The sequence below is a fragment of the Galeopterus variegatus genome, unplaced genomic scaffold (assembly GCF_000696425.1).
Source record: "Galeopterus variegatus unplaced genomic scaffold, G_variegatus-3.0.2 Scaffold923, whole genome shotgun sequence".
Lineage (NCBI taxonomy): Eukaryota > Metazoa > Chordata > Mammalia > Dermoptera > Cynocephalidae > Galeopterus > Galeopterus variegatus.
Window position 1 is genome coordinate 458,450 of NW_007727034.1, and position 4,922 is coordinate 463,371.

Consider the following 4,922-nt stretch of genomic DNA (forward strand, 5'->3'; position numbering starts at 1 on the left):
ATGACTTTGCTTGCAAATAGGAGAAAACTTGACTCATGCTGGCACAAGTAATAAAGAAATTTATTGTCTTATGTAATGTGAAGTCCAGGTACAAAGTGGTGTAAGGGTCAGCTTAATTCAATGGTTAATCCAATGTTCATTTTTTTTTCTTTCAATTTTCTCATCTGTGCTCTCTTGCTTTATCTTTGTCTTTAGACTGCTTCCTTTATGGAGGCAATAAAAAAGAGGTAGTGGTTTCTGGTTCTACATCCATACATTTTAAAATCCAGAGGAAGAGAAATCTTCTGGAAGATTTTTCAAAATGACAAGGCAGCTTTGTTCTCAGAGCCCTTCAGCAAACCTCTCCCTGAGTTTCATTGGCTTGAATTCAGTCACATATCCTTTCCTGACCAAGTTGGTGGCTGGGCGATTCCATGTGCTGACTGACTTCACCCTAGCCACCTTTGCACCTGTGGTCAGGAGATGGGGATTACCCTGATAGATTAGACTAATTAGGGCTCATCCAACCCCCCTGAGTGCTGCACAGCAGGAGAGGGTGTATCAGTTAGCTTTTGCTGTGTAACAAACCATTGAAAATTTAGTGTCCTAAAGTATCATCTATTTATTTAGCTCAAACTTTGTGGGTCAGCAATTTGGGCTGTGCTCAGCAGGATGGTTCTTCTGTTGGGCCTGGATCTCTTTCACATTTATGGTCAGCCAATGGGTCAGCTGGGGATGAGTGGTTTAGGACATCCTTGCTGAGATGGCTAGGATGATTGGAGACTCACTCCCCATGGATGTTATCCTCCATCAGACCAGCCTGGGTTTGCTCAGATGATTATCTCAGGGCTCCAAGAGACTCAAAAGGGGACAGGTCCCAGGGCACAAACACTTTTTAGGTGTCTTCTTGCCTCACATCTGCTATTGTCCCATTGGCAGAAGCAAGTCACATTGCAAGCCCAGAATCAGGTTGGGGTGGGAGATAACTTAAGGAGGTGTATACAAATTTATGGCAAATTTGGAGACCTAATGCAACAATCTACACAGCAAGGAGAACTGATGTTGGGAGAGAGCCACAATTTCTACCATAGGATGCAAAGGGAGGGGTGGTTCTGGAGAGGGTACAGGATGCAGGAGACCTTGATTCCAACACAACAGGAGCTCAATAGGAAACACTGGAAAGAATGTTTGGGTGCAGTATAAATCTGTAGAGGAGAAGAGTTCATTTCATGGGGCAAGGAGAAAGGGGTTTGCATTTAGGACTAAAAATAAGGATCAAGGAAACTTAATATCTGTTCATCTTTTAAACAGTGCCAGGCTCTGGACTAGGCATGTTGCATGAATTGTCTTGTTTTTTCTTTTTCTTTTTTTCCTATTGAAACATAATTGATTGCATTGTTTCATTTAATCCCTACAGTTGCAGGTGAGGGAACAGTCTCAGAGAGGTTAAGCAACTTGCCTGAAGTCACATAGTGAGTAATTGTGGATTTAAGCCCAATTGTCTCTGGCTCTCAGGTCTGAAAGAACCAGGATTTGGTTGAGGCAGCCTGGCAGTGAAGGAGGAGGGGGATGGAGAAAAGGAGCCCTGAAGTGCAGAGATCTGTGGCATCAACTCATGTCAGTGTTGGGCAGAGTGAGTCTGGAGGAAGATGCCTCTCGCCAGCATGGTGTCCTGGACTTGAGCTCTTGGGGGACAGTGACCACATTCCTGCTCTAGCCCTCCAGCCTGCAGCCTCTGGCAGAGTGATGATACCTGGACTGAGGGGGCATGTCCTGGGATATTGACCACCTCATCTCACTCAGTCCACACATCAGTGCTGATGTGGCAGGTGCTGTTACTATCCCCATTTTATACATGGGACAACCGCAGCCTGGAGAAGCCAGTCAGGTGTCCACGTTCACAGAGCTAGTGAGTGGAGGAGCCAGAGCTTGAAGGCAGGGCTGTGGAGCTCACAGTTCATGCTCTGGTATGCTCTGCTGCACTGCCTCATGGAGGGGGAATGTGTGCCAAAGGAAAGGGTGGTGTAGGGGGAGAGAGAGCCTGGGTGTGTAGACCCTTCCTCCTGGTAAGGGATTTGGAACATCATCATCCCAACCATGGGAGGGCTAAGTGTTTTATATATGTGTCTTGATTCATCCTCAAAAGTACTTGGGAATAGATAGTATTACTTTGCTCATTTTAGAGATGAAGAAACTGAGGATCAGTGAGGTAGGGTCATCTGCTAAAAACCATACCACTAACAATTGGCAAAGTCACAGGCAAACCTGGCCAGGGCTGACCTCAAAGGCCATGCTTAACCACTGCTCTGCCCAGCACTGCACCACCTAGCACTGAGCTAACCCATGCTGTGCTGTCCGATCTCATGCAGGGCACAGGAGGAGTGAGAACCCTTCGACTTGGGACATGCGAGCCTCAAGTACCTGAGAAACTGCCAGGAGAAGAGGGCTCAGGCTTGTTTGTTGCTTCTCAGGGTTAAATTTTTGGAACATTCCAGTGAGAGTTGAGAATTTGGCACAGAGTGGGCATCCTAAAAATGATTGCTGTGCTAAACCAAATTGTGGCTCCTGGTCGAGTCTGACAGTTACACCCCGATGCCCTTCAGGTGTGCACGGGAGGAGTGAGGCCCCAGACCTCCATGGACCTAGGACCTAATCCAGTGAGAGAAGCCCAGAGGCAGTGTCTTCATGGCAGGGGCAGAGGGAGGAGAGTTCCTCTCTGGGAGGAGAGTTCCCATCAGCTTGCACAAAGCAGAGCCGGTCCCTATGCACACTGTGCTTTTTGGCTTTTCATGCCTCTGTACTATCCACCTCCTGTGCCATGCCAGACAAATAGGCAGGAGCTGAGCGAGAACTATGCTGTCCCTCTGAATCAAACATTTCCCACAAACCTTTTTTCTCCCCAAAGTCATTAATAACAATCTTCATCCCTGCACCATCTGCTAATGATTTACTATTACATGGGTAGTACACCATTTTCACATACATAACATTTTTCATGCTAGGTTGAGTTAATTACAAGTATCTCACATGCAAGGAGCATTTCCTCTAGCAATCCGCAGCAGACAACACCACTTCCCCACACCCACCACCCAAAGCAGGACGTTGCCGACTTTCTCCAGCTTCCACAACCTCCCCTCATTTATCACCATTGCTCTAAATGAGCCACACGGGCCAATAGGAAAGGCCTCTGAAGCTTTGGACTCAGTGGCTTTTTCCTGCTAAAAGCAAGTTCTAAAAATTCCTGAAAATTGAGTCCAGTGTCTCATGGAATGGACGAAGAACTTTTCCTAGGGCCTCTCTCAACATCTGTGGTCATACAATGTACAAGAAATCATGGTGTTTTGGAGGTGACTGAGGGACCTTAAAGTTCTTTTAGTTAGTGAGCTGACAGCACGCTGCTAGGTGGGAGCTGGGCTGCCCTGAGCATAGCTTTCCTGATAATGCATTTTCTACAACTTTAAGGTCATAAAGTTATAACAGCTGACAGTTAACATTTGTAGAGTTCTAGTAAGTGCCAGACACTGATCTAAGTCCTATATGTACATTTTAATGTAATATATACATTACACAGCATCCCCTTAACCATTCTGAGGTACCTAGTACTAGTATTCCCACTTTACAGATGAGGAAACTGAGGCACAGAGTGCTAAGTGATTTGTGACTTGCCCAACATCACAGAGCTGGTGAATGCTGGAGTCAAGATTCAACACAGGTGATCTCCCTGCAGACTGTTTTTGTACAGTGTAACCTGAAGACTATAAAGAAGAGGTGTGGAGCAGTGTGAATGAAGACCGTGAGTTTTGGAGAAAAGGAAGTCAAAGAATTGCACCTTTCTTAGGTCTCTCCACCCTTGTCACTCAATGGTAAAAACCCCCTGTTCCCCCTGAAATCAATTCCCTCAGCGCTGTGACTGTGAGGGAGCCTGAGGAGGGACATTCTTGGACCTGGAAGACATGTGTTTGAGGACTGTGCCATCCCTTCCTGGCTAGGAGGTGTGAAGGGAATATCATTTCAGGTTCTGGACATCACCTTCCCCTTCCACTAACCAGCTGTGCACCCTCAGTCATGTTTCCCTCTCTGGGCCTTAGTTTCTATATCTGCAAAATGAGGGATTGAACTGGATGGTGAGGGTTCTGGACATCACCTTCCCCTTCCACTAACCAGCTGTGCACCCTCAGTCATGTTGTTTCCCTCTCTGGGCCTTAGTTTCTATATCTGCAAAATGAGGGATTGAACTGGATGGTGAGCAATGTCACATCTTGCTCTAATGGGGCAATTCTAGTGCAGGAGGCAAAAATTATTCATTTGGTGAACTGACTTCAAATCATTTTGGTGGTGGCCACATGAAGCACGATCTGGAGAATAGTTCTGAGTTTAAATTCAAGCTCAGAGGAAGAGTGCCCTGATCTATTTGTGAGCTGGCCACAGACCCTGGAGGGCAGTGGTGACAGTTACCAGGTATACGACATTTTAATCCCACTAACCTCACTGTTTAGGTGGGGAAACCAGGTCTGGAGAAGTCAAGTGACTTCTCCAAGGGCGCACAGTGCAATGATGGAGTTGGGATTAGAAACCGGTTCTTCTACGTATCTGCTAAGGTTAGGCCCAAACCCCTAGTGCATTAAATATGCTAATCATTCCTGAAAATATTCCCCTGTTTGAGGTAAAGTATAAACTATGTTGCATGCCATTTTAGTTACAAAGAGATTTGAACATATTTCATTTCTTATGGTTTGTATTTTCATAAACTTTAGTGTTTAGAGGATTAAATATTAAAATGGCTTCCCAGATAGAAAAATGGCTTCCAAATTGAAAAAAAGCTATTAAAAAGAAAAATATGATTTATATAATCTTCTCTTGATTTAAAGTAAATAATGCATGCTATTTTATGTTTGGTTTTTTTTTTATACAGGGTTATTTCGGGGTATTTCATAGAGTAATAG